This window comes from Protopterus annectens, chromosome 8.part0 (assembly GCF_019279795.1).
Source record: "Protopterus annectens isolate FY-2018-M chromosome 8.part0, PAN1.0, whole genome shotgun sequence".
In the NCBI taxonomy this organism is placed as follows: domain Eukaryota; kingdom Metazoa; phylum Chordata; order Ceratodontiformes; family Protopteridae; genus Protopterus; species Protopterus annectens.
The window spans coordinates 1,608,082,042-1,608,098,148 of record NC_056741.1 but is presented as its reverse complement, the minus strand read 5'-3'; positions in this window follow the sequence as shown (position 1 = coordinate 1,608,098,148).

Here is a 16,107-nt window from a genome sequence, read left to right as displayed (position 1 = left end):
TCACACCCCTACCTGACATATGACTATGCTGCTATAAACTGTAGGGTGAATGTGTGACATGAAACACATGGGTTTGTTCTAGCTATGCAGGGAGTATCAAATGCATATAAGGAAACTATAGGCAGGTGTTGCATCCGGGTCTATATCACCACATTGAATGGTGATAAGTTCGAATGTTTTTTGTTCGAACCGAAAAGTCCGAAAGCCCTAAACCGCAAAGTTACGGAACATCGATTTTTTTTTCCCTGGGAAAAAAATTGCTGTTCTGTGAGTTCACTGTTTAGGCTTTTCGGACTTTTAGATTCGAACAAAGGGCATTCGAACTTATCACAATTCGATGTGGTGATATAAACCCATTGCATCATGTCTCAGCTCTGACATCCTCACCCAAAACACAATGAACCAAATAACAAAGATTTGACTTAGGGACTCCACATGTAATGGTCTTTGACAGTATTTCACTGCTGAATAACATCCATGCTGTACCTGCTACAAGTTGACCATATGACCACATGTGTGTGATAGTGTACATATAGCCATACTGTTACTATACATACAGAAGAGTACAGCACAGTGACATATTGACTGGACCCTGTCAAGTCCACAAATACATCCAAGAGCAACAGATTACTTTCTAAGTAACAGGAATGGGTGCGTCTTTGTGCACCATGTCTTATGCAAATACATGACCATAAATACATGTTGGGCCTACATGTGTGCTAAGCACTGTTGTCCAGTGGAAATAGCAGCAGTAATAAATCGACAAAATACTCCTCAAAGTATGCAAAATTCTTTCTCCCTCGGGAGATGACTTGCCTAGTTCAATGTAAACTGTGAAGCAACCTTTGGCAATAAGGAAAGATTAGTACTCAAAGTTACCCTATCCTGGTGAAAAATCAGATATCACTTAAAATGTAGATATTCTTATCTATGTATGTGTTACTGTGCAAAATACATACATATATTTTACTTAAATTTTACAATACAATTTTAGGTATTTTTATATCTGATTTTAGTTGTAACCTAGTATTGTGATTATTCTAGAATAAATTTCATATTCATTTTTTGATGTCATTATTACAGATCTTGTGGGTGTTTACCTTAGTTAATACGAAGTTAATTGTGTATGATGGAGATTTTAAATTCATGTTGAGTGATGTTTCCATAGTTCTGATGAATTGTTATGGACAAAAGTGCTTAACTTCTTTGTGCAAATAAATTTCTTATAAAAATATTTTGTCTATTTATTACTGCTGCTATTTCCACTGGATGATACACCTTTACACGTTTTTCGTTTTGGTTCCTATATGTGTGCTGCCATGGGATACACACTGTATACACTTTCTTTACCACATCTTCATAAACAATGAACTCCATCAAGCATCAGACACACAAAAACCAATACATATACAGACTCACTGCTCTGTTCAGTATGCTAAACTTTATCAACTACTACTATGCTGGTTTCCATTTGAAACATGATTTCCACAACAAACTATATGTAGACAAGCATTGAAAATATTCTTAATCCAGACAGAGAAGCTGAAAACAGAGAGATATGTTTAAAAAAAATCAGGACCACTCCTTTGTTAAAAAAATAAAATCAGGAAAATCAACAAAAACATAAGATCACTCTTACATTCAGTATGTGAACATAGTAAATTGGCACTGTCAAACAGGCAGAGGCTTTACAGGTGGGCAGCAAAGTTCCTAATGTTAGATCCCAAAACAAGCACACAATAATGATTAAGTTAAGGTAAAATAGTTTTATGCAGCAAAAATGGCTGAGAAGATTAAGGGGTCATAGTTATATACAGTAAAAACAGATAAAAAGCTCCCTAGCATCAAGGATGGAACCAGACTTTGAAAGCTATTACCACACCACATTAGTGATCTACTGAGGAGAGCTGTTGAAAAGAAAGTAAACCAGCAGCACAAACAAAACAAAACCAGTGCAGCATTACGTCCAAAAACCTGCATTGCAGCAGAGGGTAAGTAAATTGATCCAAAGTGGCAGAGCACAACAGAAAGTACAAATGGGTTAAACTTTGATAGCAAGATGTATAATTATAAAATCATCATAAGCTTCATGTGTGAAGCAAGTGAAAATAAGTCTAGTGCTGAGTAGACACAAACACAGACGTGCATGTCCAACCAGCTAAATATCACCACCATCTTTACAAAGTTCTCATAGAAATCACACTCACTTGAGGTCTCACTTAGCATCCATTGACCACAATATCTGTCCATCCATTTTCTGAACTGCTTCTTCATGGCAGGCTAGGTATTTCTATCATCAGAAACAGTCTCTAGTTCATCTGGTGGAAGTTTTAGGCAAGCTGATAAATGGAATCCCTCAAACATGTCCAGGGTCTACCCCAGGGCTTCTTTCCAGTCAAGAATATGCTGGACTCTTCATGTTAATAGCATACAGTGCATATTCCCCTAGGCACCCAGTCCACCTCAGATTACCCCTCTCAATCCCAAGGAATAGTGACTGTTTTCAAAGATGAATGTCAGGCTGTTTACTTTGCCATGAAGTGTGACCAGCTACCCTGCGAAGAAACCTCATTTCTGCACCGTGTGTCTGTGACTTCATTTGGTGAGGAGGGGAACTCAAACTGCTAGCAAACTGTGTCCCTGAATGGACTGAGACCCACAGTCCATTCAGGTTGCATGTCCCCAACCTTCCCAGGTATATGGAAGAAGCTCTTCTAGAGGTTGAAGCTGAATATATCCTACACAGATGCATTGTCTAAGGATTCCAGAACATACTCACTTACATGCTTAGCTTTTCCAGTTCTTTCCAACTATTACCCTAGCTATGTTCTCAGCTCATCATTTGATGGTTCAAATATCTCTTGACCTGAGTGACCACAAAGTACAGTATTAGGACAGATACTGCTGCTACAATATCAGTCATTTAACTTTGGCCCAAGGTGTTCTGGTAACAGGAACACTGAAGAGAATCCTTACATTCCATATATTTTAACTTAAAGTTTGTTACAGACATTTCATGACTAGCTCAGAAATCCAAAAAGAATTCTCTTCTCTTGCTAAGAAATAGAAAGCCATTCTTCCTAATCATGCATCTCAGAGTATTTCCATAATTCCTCGTGTGAATATTAAAGTCCCCAAGTAGAATTTCAGAATCTGATACCTTATCAGTCATCACACCCACAGTCTCCAAGAAAGCTGAATTCTCTGAACATTTGTTAGGTGGCCATGCAAAGACAATAGACAAATAGTTTTCCTTTCTGCAAATCACAGTTGCACTGAGGCCACATTCTCATTTACTGGCGCAGACTTCAGCTGAATGGTACTCAGCTCTCTGGAACCTCATATGGGGGTCATCTCAAGAGTATGACAGAGACTATCCCTGTTTGCTACATCTGGCTCCAAAACCACTGTAACTAAATATAGCTGGACAGTTTCAACCTTCATTACAAGGTCCATCTCCTTCTTCAGCAGTGAGATCACAGTCCATATCTCAAGAAACAGTTTCCATTTACAGGGTTTAATCCATCTTAATATGTCCCACTCCTGCTTGCTGCCTTTTCACCATTTCATCTTAACCTCACCCTTCACCTAGCAGCTGTTGAGCCCACAGATAAGATACTTAAAGTTTATTTGGGATGAATCAGGCTCAGGTATGTAACTTACCTCGCCACTGTTCCTCTCTGATGAATAAAACACCCAGGCCTAGCAGCAGATATGGGTCCCAGTACTCCTGTTCTGAATGAGGATCCCAGATTTCTTTAGTCGAACCTCTATAGGGACATTTTGTTTTACTGTTTGTCCATTCAGACCAGTTTGACATAGGTGAACCTTCTGGGACATAAAACTCCAGACAACATAGCTGTAAGGACCACAAGGCTACAACAGATCCCCCACACACATTGTAAGGGCATGATAATATCCTGTCGAAAAGCAAGCATGGCTTTAGATCTGACTACAGAGCTGAATATTTGTGACGACATTTTTATACACATTATAGGAGAACACACTTTAGCTGCAATATGCTTACAGTAAATCTTTGACACTGCAGACCACCACCTATTAATAAATCATCTAATATAAAAGAGGAAGGATTCAACTGTAATTCACAAGCCTGCTTTTTGAATTATCTGATTCTAATAGGACTGATGTTAATAAAAGTCAAACGTGATGCTGTTATCGCTGTCCTTTTATACGTATGTAAGCTGCAGGAATCTGTCTTAGGTTTCCTGCTCTTTTCCTTGCATACAAACAGGATGAATGAGCATATCCAGAAGCAGCACTTACCAAGTATGTAGACGACTTTTCAGTTCCTTGCAGTTATGAAAATCCAACATGTATTTCATTAAAACTGTAGGGGGAAAAAAATCAGCTGCCTGATTAACTGGTAGAAAAAGAGAGAATTACTACTTAATTGGAAAATACATAAATACAGTATTTTGTAAATAATAGACTATTCCTAAAAGTGTAAGTCATGCACAGGCTATATCGTACAATGATGGCCCCCTGGCAGAAATATGCATATGGCAGTACCTAGTATTCATCAAATAATACCAACATGAGGGAGATGTGCTACCAAATCAGTGCTGTTACTTTTGCACCTGTGACCTACAAAGATGAGCATAGTTGTTAGTGAAATGCACAAAACCTTTTAAGAAACAGCATTGTATATTATATCAGTCTTTATCTAATAAAGTCATATCTAAATATATGACCATTAAGGTAGGTTCAATTAGCATTATATGTTCCAGCAGATGCCTATACATTTCAATTTATATTAATTTAATGCCATCTTGTTTTCATGATTGCCATAATTTAAAGTCATTAGAAAGCAAAAAGAATCCTCTTTCAAATAAGACATTAGTCTGTGCTTTATAATGAAATTATGAACTGCCTGTATGATGAACTATCATTTTAATCTCTTTTCCAGATGTAAACTATTTAACATTTTCAGAATACAAGACACAGATAAACTTTAAAAAATCATTAGCAGGAGACAGTTACTCAACAGTTTTATTAGATCCTCTAGTATCACTAGCATCCAGTTTTTGCCCTGTTTTCTGCAAAATGCATCTCATTTGTCTTTTTCAGTTGCCTTCTAGTTTTTTCTGTATTATTTTCTATCCACAATCTTGTCAACAAATAATCTTGTCTGCTCATGTTTTTAGACGTCAGCTGCTGGTTGCCAAGACAAATGTCAGTGACTTTTCACATTCTCTCTTATTTTTTTCTAGTCACATAATACTTCTAACTGGACTAATTGTTCTTCAGCCTGTCTTGCATCTGAATCTTGTACACTGGCATTATATATATTCATGATACAATTAATAAGGAGAGTAATGAGGAAATACATGAAGGATCAGAGGAAAGAATAAAGGTACGATGGGTGACAACGTTTGAGTTCAAACAGAGGAATCAGACATGGTTGTCCTATTTTCCCTTTATTGTTTGCATTATATTTGTAGACTTTGGCAAGGAAATATGGAGTTCACAAATGCAAGAACTATAATTGGTATGGCAGTTGAGAAAAACTGGCTTGTTCCGCAGTGGTGGTGCTGCGGTAGCATTGTCGCTTCACAGCAAGACGTTGTCCCGTTCAATTCTCAGCTAGAGCGTCTTTTGTGGAGACATGCTTGAATGGGCATACCTTCGTTGAAGGTTGTGCATTAGGGCCGGCAACTCAGCACGTAAAAATCAACTGCCAATCACCGTTCCGCTGTGGCAACCCCTAACCGGGAAAAGCCGAAAGACACAACAAGTTGAGAAAAACTGGCTTGATTTATGACTGATATTATATTTTAGCTGACAGACCACGAATAGTGCTGTGGAATATCTTGAGCCAGTTTCACATCTTTTAGAGATATAAAATAAACAAAGATAAAACAAAGGCAAGAGCAGTAACTTTGTCACCACACGTTAGTTCTTCTGTGTCCATACTTATGGGGACATAACAAAGTGAAACACTTCAGTATGTGGGTCAAAATGTATTCAACTGTCTCTGCTAAGGACATGTGGAAGGTGACTAAACAGAAGATAATTACAAATAAAAAAAACTGAAACATCATGATTGTGGATTTGGATAGCAAGACACAAGCAGTAGAAATGTTCTGGGCCCCTCAGATACATATGTAAACTAGGTATACTTTCACCAACCAAATGAGAAGCTGTCAATGACAATTAATAGGGAGCAAAAGGAATTTGTCAGGGAAGGAAAGAAGCCAAGAGTTAAATGGGATAGGCTGATTCTCTCCTAGAACAAGGTGGAGTAGGACTACTAGATTTGAAATGATAATTTAAAGCCAGACACTCCACTGAGATGTGTGTGTGTGTGTGTGTGTGTGTGTGTGTGTGTGTGTGTGTGTGTGTGTGTGTGTGTGTGTGTGTGTGTGTGTGTGCGTGTGTGTGTGTGTGTGTGTGTGTGTGTGTGTGTGTGTGTGTATATATATATATATATATATATATATATATATATATATATATATCATGCAAGCTAAAGGATATAGATCAAAGTGAGAAAATATAATAGCGCAAGGTAGTAGAACACGGGGTAAAGACAAAATGGTATTTTGAATGCAAGCCCATAAAGATGATAATAAAACAGCACAGAACAAAGTGACAGAAAATATCATAAATACTATGTTAATGTGGGTTTGGAAAAAGAAGATTTTTCCATAGGGATATTTGCAATTAAGAATATAGACAATAAGCAGGATGATGCCTGTAATAATTCAGTGAAATTAGCCAAGAAACCAAGGTATCGGGAACAGATACACCAGAAGGGATAATTAATAAAGTGGAGGGGGTAGCTAAGCAAGCATTCAAGTTGCAAGCCAGGAATTGATAGCAGAGTGCAGACAAAAAGAAACAGAAAGAAAGAAAAAAACAGTATTACATGAAAAGCCAGCCTTGGTTGAGTTTTTGGTAAAATGAAAAACAACGGATGCTGTTAAGAAAGGGGATAATAAGCAGGGAATAGAAAAGATTGGAGAAGGAAATAAAGAAATTGCAAAGGAACAAGTGGAAGATATCTGTAGTTTTAGCATGCAACAAAGTCTAGACAGTTTACTATATTTATGTGGAAGATGACTTTTTGAGATGGAGCTTAGGACTGGAGATTTCAAGACATAACAACGCCTTGTTAAGTCTAATGCTCTTGGCAGCCAAAAACAGGCATTTGTGAGAAAATGGAAATAAACGATTAAAGCAGCTATAGAAGGTGTGCTGGATATTGTAAAAGGAACAAAAGTGCTATACGTGGAATCTTTAAAAGAGGAATCAAGTAAATTGTATCAAAATAAATTGTATATATGGGATCAGTGTACACACACACACACACACACACACACACACACACACACACACACACACACACACACACACACACACACACACAGCACTGTTCAAGAGAATGAGCAATGAGAGTGGGCTAGCAGGACACAAATAACATGGAAATATGATGATGGAATAAATCTGGTGTTATAAGGAAATGTATAAAACATTAAGATAATAATGGAAAATGTCTCTGAAACTTTTATTCATTTATGTGAAGTCAGGTTGGAGGTCAGAACAAGATGAATAACTAACGTTGTTTAGAATATAGTACATATAGGTGACTTAGATTTCATAAGCAGTTGTTTTGCTGTCAGACCTGTAGCATTTCTGCACTCTAGCAAAGCTGTGCGACAGCCAGTATTGCTGCATTGTGCATTCATTATTGTTTAATCGTTTCTACAGTTTCTTCAACCGGATCAATGAACTATGTATATTCCTAAGTAACATGCAAGAACTCCCATTCTCAGAAAACACTTAAATTCTGTATTTGCAAATTAGGGACCACTGTCTGATATGACATCAACATCATCAGGAATACCATGCCTTGGCAATTTACAATCCAGTGCCACAATACCTTAACATACACTGCCACCTAGTTTAACAATTTCTAAACATGTTGATTAGTATTCAGCACATCTGACAGATGCCATCTTATTTCAGAAATCCAGCCTTAGACAATGGTCTTCCTGGAAATGGATATAATATCAGTGTCTGTCTTGGATTATTATTTTGAGTAACATACATCCCATGACAACATCAGGTTCTTGATCCACACTGAAATGTCTGGCCAAAAAAAAAAAACATCTTGTACTTTTTCTTTGCCCTTTAAGTCCTCCCAAGTACTACTCAAAAGTCAATATATCATGTCTTGTCTCAGTTGATTAGGCACAATTAACTTTTTTATTTTAAAAAGCAAACCAGTGATACAACTTATCTCATGAGCGAATGTTTAATAAGGTTGTGCATATTTTGAATGTTTCTGTTCTCCTGAGGACAGCAATTCCTGGAAACTTGCTTTAACAACATTTGTGGATCTATCTTTATATACTTTTTTAAATGTAATAAGCTTGTTTTCTTTCTTTCTTAGGTAGTTGAGGAATAGTCAAGTTCCAGTTCATTCCCAAGAAATCCTTGTTGTGATCTAAATAATATGAACATATGTGCTGTCTGCATTGGATGCCTTTGCTTGTATTAGGCAAAGCAAATGCAATAACATTCTGTGCAATCTTAGTGAAGCTTTATGCAATGAGATCTTGAAAATACACTGCAACAGCTTATGATCACTTTTTGCTTGAATCTCTTTGCCATAAATATATTGATAAAGCTTCTCAAAATAAATAATCACATGCAGTTCTTTCTCACTTGCTGCATATCTTTAGAGCCATATGCCACAAGACTTTATTCCTGTAAAATCATACCTCCTGTTCCATTAGTACTGGCATAAATTTGCAACTTGACAGACTTATTCACATCAGAAATCACTATAACCACTCTGCTTTCCAAATAATTATTCAAAACTTTTTTTTTTTAATTTTCATTTTCCTAGCTCTGTGGATTAGAGGGTTAAAGCCTTAAATATGACCCAGATTACCTGGGTTCAAGTAGCTGTCTGTGTGCCTGAAGACTTAACTATGGATGGTGGGAGTGAATGGCCAACACCAGACTGCCCACCTTGGAGTGGTTGAGGAAGCCTGGGCCACTACAATACAGACAACCAACAAAGGCTGATTGTTGCAGCAAGGCAGCATGAATGGCCGTGAAAAATTATCCACTAATAATCATGATCTCCTGCTGTAGCCATGTGCATACATGTGCAAGAATCAAATGCCAGTATTGTGGGATTCCCACTCATCTAATCTGCCTCAGAGCAATGGGAGATAGGGAAAGGAAATCCCTAGTCTTGCTAAGGATGAAACTGCTGCCAGATCCTACCTATGTAGTTCTCCAGTTGATGGATAATTAGGTGTCATTCTACTGTCAGTTGTTTGTCTCTTTGGGAATAGCAGCTGATCTGGGTATAAGATGGTCCACATATGAAGGGGACAAAACAGTGCTCCAGCTGTCTTACTGATGGTCAGAGTGGCATGGTAGAGATAGGAATTCTTTAAAAAAAAAGTGTGACAAAAGCTGTTCCATATCTCAGGAACAACTTTGTATCACTTTCTAATTGCATCCTTAAAGGCACTCTAATTGAAGTAGTTTAGTTTTGAATTCCAATCTACGTCAGCATGCCAAAAAATCTCAAGACTTTTTTTCTTCTGTTTAGTGGAAAGTGCATGACATCTTTGATCCCCTTTCTCATCATGTGGTTTCAGACCTTTTGAAGTCAGAATGTAACCCATACATCTTAATTCAGTAGTTCTTTTATTGTACTAATTTCTGATAAACTTTAGATTATATTGTCAGATTCTGTTTAGTAACTGAATCATTCTATAATTATACTCCTCTTTAGTTGTTCTCTAGACTGGAGTATAATAATTAAAGTTAACTGCCCTACAAAGTTAAATGGTCATCTGAGCTACAGCTTTCTGAAACATTTTTGGTGCAGAAAAATGCCAAATGATAATTGAAGAAGCTTGTACCTTCTAAAAGGTGTATTAAAATATACTCTTCTTGGCTGGCTCTTCTTTTATCTTTACTTACCAAAACTCTTGATTAGCACTTAGAAAAGAGATGCTTGTTATTTTTTTCAATTCTTTTACACTTTTTTCTATAGTATGAAGTGCATAGTGTTTCCTTTCCATTATCAAATTCTTGCATCTTGGCTTCATGACACAAAAGAGATGCAGCCCTGAATGCAACACAGGTGACCAGGGTTCATTTAGTGGTCTCAGCATTGGAAGAGTCAGGCAGGGAGTGGCAGGAATCAAGGAACATTGATCACTCAAGTATCATGGCTGGGGAAGAGGATATATATACATGGGAGCACAGTGAATGATCTAACTTCACTGGCAGCTGTTCTTTGGGGGGTGGGGCTGGGCCACATGAAGGGGAAATGTCTGATTTAGGAGTGAGGGGATGTCTTTTGCAAATGGCCTAGTAATGCCCACAATCTCATGCTGTGCTGAGTGAATGTGAAATAGTTATGGCTGCAAATCAGAAAAAACGTGAACTACCACTGATGGTTGTCTGAATGATGATTGCCCTACTGATGGTAAACAAATGGGCTTATCAGCCAGAAATGGCTGATAATTGATGGCAGCAGGAACAAACTAAGCCAAAAAAATAAAAAAAAGAATGTTTTCCAGATCTATGTATATACCTGTCTTACTAGGCTTAATCACAGTAACCTTATCTTCACGCGGTCTTTTGTTTCATTTTGTAAAGCAATCACTTGCATACTCTCCTTTCTGCTATTTCCTGTACAATTATATCCTTTAAAGCTGCTTAACTTTTGTTCTGAGAACATGCATAACTGGTGATGTACAATCTAACTGTGATGCATAGCTATCAAATGTTCCAGACCAGCAAATAAATGTTCAGAAATGATGCAACAAATCACTACATATACATCATGAATTATTTTAACCAATCCAAGGCTCTAATAAGTGAAATGACCCAACATTAAAAGAGCTACTGTTCTAGCAAAAAAATGAATCTCTCATTCCTTATTTTTGTATTCAAAAGTAAATAATTTTTAATCCAGTGCTGACAATTGATTGCTTTGCTATATTAGCATTTTTCAAATGGACGGATTTGGCTAGTCTCTATGTTTCAAACATTTAAAAGTTTTAACAGGTATCAGTATCACATTACCCTTTACTCCTTTATATAACCTAAACACTCAGTCATCCCCACTGAACTGTGATCGCCAGCATAAACCATTGCAGGAACTGGTCAGAGAAGGCTCTAATATGAATAAAGTCTATGCTGAAGACATCAGCCTCACTTTTGAAGAATGGTAGTGTGTGAAAATAACATGTGTGGAGACTGTAGAACAGATATGCAGTCAAGGCAGGTATGGAAGTTTCCCGGTAATGTACATAAGAAAAGCTGGTGATGGAATACAGAAGTCCAGGAAATTATTCAAAAAAAAAAAAAAAAGAAGAAGAAGAGGAAGGAGTGTAGAAGAAGTGAATATTGGTTGTCTAAAAAGAAGCTAAGAGAGCAGTCACAATGGCATAGAAGAGGGTGCCAGAGGAACTATACCAGTTTCTGGAAAGTGACACGGTTAACAGCACAAGGAAATTTTATCAGATTACAAGACAAAGACATAAAGATACAGAAGACTGTCATCAAATATTACTCATAACTGAGCGCAGCAATCTGCTCAAAAGCAGATGGAAAGAGTACTGCCAACAGCCTCTGAAATTTTAAACACCTTTATTAAATTATCACTTAATAAATAAGCAAACATATATTAACAGAAAAGAAGACAAACCTTTTTAACATTTTCCTATTTAAATACAATATATAGCACATATCTTTTCTTTGCTACTATCAATAGTCCAGCATTACAAAAAGTTGCTGAATTCCTGCTTTCCCCTTAAACCTTACTCCTCCTCCTGGATATTATTATGGATGCATTGTTCCCACAATTAAATTTACTTCTATGTAATTTGCTTCTTCTCTTTTCTAAACATGCTTCTTCAATTTCTTTTATCTCTTTTATAATATTCAATACCTCAAATAAAATTGGTGTGGATTTTGACATTAACATTAACCTGCCCAAGCAACAAGGACAAGCTGAAATGCAAATACCACCCCCAAACACAACCAAAGCATCACATAGCTCAGAACATCAGTGTGCCACTCAACAGCAGCCCCTAAGGCAAAACAACGTACCCAACACTTTGGTCATAGGTGACTCTATAGTCAGGCACATTGATGTCCCACTCACCAGGCTGAACAAGGAGAAAATTACAGTTAGTTGCCTGTCGGGTGCCAGGATCTGCCACAAAGTGCATGCACTCAAGTCACTCCACAACAGGTACAAATATGACTCTGTCATTGTCCATTTTGGAGTGAATGACTTGACACATATCTCCCTGGACTACATGAAAAGAGACATGAAAGAGCTCTTGGATCATGTAGCCCAGGGAGGTATGACCATAGCCCTGAGTAGCATCCTGCCATCACCCAGAGTAATACCACAGTATAACGACAAAATGATTGACTTGAATAATTGGCTAAGCTTCTGGTGTCATTCAAAGGGGATCCAGTATCTTTCTGCCTGGGATGACATAATCAACAAACCACAATGCTTTGCAAGAGATCATTTGCACCTGTCGCCCCTGGGATTCAGGTTACTGGCTAAGGCTCTTTCCACCCCTATAGTGCCTTTTTTAGGCAAGGTTCAAAGGACAAAACTACCACTGTAACGGGTACAAGCAAGCAAAATCTGAAGGTAATGCTACTCAATAATAGAAGTCTAAACCTCAATATGCACTCTCTCGAGGCTCTCCTAAAAATGGAGAACATCGATATCTGTGCAATAACTGAGACCTGGTTCAAAGCTCCAGAGTGCACCCCTGCAGTACCAAGCTTCAACTCATATCACACTTTTCGGCCACCAAACCAGGACCGAAACACTAAAGGTGGAAGAGTGTCTATATTCACCAAGGATATTCACACCTCCAGGCTGGTTGCCCAACACAATGCATCTGAAATTCTCCAGGTGCAACTAACACTAGGTAAGACTGCAATACAAATTGTAGCTTGCTACAGATCCTTCACTATGCCCCAAGATTCTCACTACACCTTTCTAAACATACTGGAAAATATTAAGATACAACAAAACACCCTAATAATGGGTGATTTCAGCTACCCTGCCATTAACTGGGAAAACGACTCCTGTACCAACAACTTTGTGCAATGGTTCTTTGAATTCATAAATTCCGATGCCCTAGAGCAACTAAGACCATAAGCTAATCACCCTTGACATCCACATCCCACCCCCACCACCCTTTAAGGAAACCTCTGTAAAAAACGTCTCCAAAGCCAACTTCATGCTTCTCAAGTCAGAAGTAACAAACTTCATGACACCCATGCAGATGGGAACTGGAAGTTCAACTGCTGAATCCTACACCAAGGTGCTATACAAGCACATTCACTCGTGCATGGACTGAGCCATCCCAAATAGAACCAACATGCTGTCCTCTAAAAAAAGGAAGCCAATCTGGTTGTTTCCTGCCATAAACAAGCTGTACAACATAAGGAAGAAACTGTTGCGGAAAAGAGGAAGAACCCAGGATTCAAAAAAACTCCCTCACCAGCCTCAGTAGAAAGCTGAGATCCCTCATAAAATCTTCCAAAGCTAATTAGGAAAACAAAATTGCCAAAGATTCCAAAGACAACCACAAGGCATTCTATAGCTAAGTTAAGACTATAAATGGCACTACTCAGATCTGTTTTGAGCTGCAGCAGAATGGCACTAGATACACTGATCCCAAGGATATTGCCAATATCCTGGCAGATAGATTCAGTGCCAACTTCACCCTGCTCTCACTCCTAAAGGGCCCATCTCAGTACTGGAAGAATGCCAAATTCTGGTAATCACGGCCACTCAGGTAAAAAACGCACTCTCCAAAGCCAAAAATACAGCATCCATGGGATTAGACAACATCCCAGGCTGTGAACTGCATGAACTACAAAACGAACTGGCACCTCATCTCTGTGTCATGTTTAATCATAGCCTCACCTCAGGCTTTGTGACCACAGAGTGGCGCACAGCTACAGTCAGCCCACTACACAAGGGGGGGATCCACTTTGGATCCCGGGAACTACCGTCCCGTCAGTCTGATGAGACTGATCTGCAAGGCCATGGAACGTATTATCATGGAACTTAGACATTGGCAACCTTCAAACACTGGACCCCACCCAGTTTGGGTTCGTGAAAGGCCAATCTTGCCTCCTGAACCTGATTAACTTCTTCAAAACAGTCTCTAGAGCCGAGGACGAGGGTAAGGAGGTTCACACAGCCTACTTGGACCTCACCAAGGCTTCCAACACTATTCCCCACTCTGGAATCATAGATAAACTTACTAAGCTGGGCATTAATCCCTATGACACTTGATGGGTTGCAAACTGGCTTACTGACAGAACACACACTGTAAAAGTAGCCGACTCCAAATCCAGCTCCAGACAAGTGACAAGTGGTATACAGCAGGGTTCTGTCTTGGGACCACTCTTGTTTGGCATCTACTTATCTGAAGTACAGGCCAACACTAAGGGACTCTGGCTTACAAAGTTTGCAAATGACTGCAAGCTGGGAGCCATTACTGAATCCCCAAATGATGTGGCTATAGTACAAAAGGGCCTTACTGAAACAGATGCCTGGTGCCAGAGCCATGGGGTCAAGCTAAATGCCAAAAAATGTATAGTTGTCCCCTTTAGGAAAAACCACATACTTGTGAACTACCACATAGGTGGCAGTACATTAAACACTGAAAGTGTGATAAGAGACCTAGGGACACAGATGGACAGAGGTCTCACCTTTGATAACCACATAGCCACAACAGTTAGAAAATCTTTCTACGTGGCACACCTCATCACTAAGGGCTTTTCATCCAGGAAAAAGGAGGTCATTGCCCCTCTGTACTCATCCCTCATTAGACCCATTATAGAATACAATGCCCCGTTTGGTATGTACCTCATAAGACATCTGCAACAACTAGAAAGGCCACAGAAATACCTCAGAAAAAGAATCACAGGCCTAAAGCAGATGCCTTATGCTGATCATCTAAAGAAACTCCACCTATACTCTGTTGCATATTGCCTACTCAGAGACGATCTCTGCCTAACATACAAGGGCATGTCAAACCCAGAGTTGTTGGACATGCTACACTTAAAGAAATCCCAATCCTTCTGAGCAACACACTCCAGGGATCTTAACCTTGTCATCGTGATGAATAGAACATGCTGGAGGGATAGGTTCCTGACCCAGAGACTCCCCATACTCTGGAATAGGATGCCCATACATGTCAGGCAGAGCACCTCAATGGGCCTCTTCAAGAGGAGCCTTGATGACTGGATGGGAGATAGGATATTCACCCCGGGCATCACATCAGTCGCCCTGCTGGACAGGGGTCCAGGAAAGTAAATATATGTGGGAAGCAATAGCCAGGGAATCAATATGGCTAGGCTTGTATAGTCCCTAGGGCTGACAGCCTAGTACCTACCTATGAACCTATTTTTACATTTTCTAGTAATTGCTTTTTTGGTCGGCAACAGAATTAAACTTAACAAGGCCTTACTATCTCTAGACAACTCAGCTCCTGGATCAAAGCTCAAAAGGATCATTTCCTTACTTGCAGCCATTTGCTCACCCTATATTTCAGATAGAGTACTGTAAAGGGAATTTTTCAAATCTGCCAACTCATTATACTCCCAAAACATATGTTTCAAGTTAACCTCTTTCTTCTCTATTATATCTCCATCATTTGATTTGCTATATACCAGAGGAAAAATTCTTTGACTTCAGCTTGGCATATAAAAATATTGATGAAGACACTTCCTTGCAAAGATGTTACACCTTCTGGGCTTGGTTGTATACTTGTGTTTTCCCATTGCTTTCTTTTAAATTGATTTTCCAATCTCTTTCCAGTCTTTTCTAACATCCTCTGATTGATTCTCATGGCTATCATACAATATTTTCATGCCCTAGTAATTATACCTTTTTAAAAGCTGTTTCTTTTCTGGATTCAACTAAAAACTCTACCAGAGCAGGTCTTTCACTTAGCATTTACCTATCCTTTCTGTTTGCATGTACTCTGAGTTCATTAATAAACAGGTCAGAGAGAACAGATCAATAAATCTGCTATATGCAATGTGTCAGTA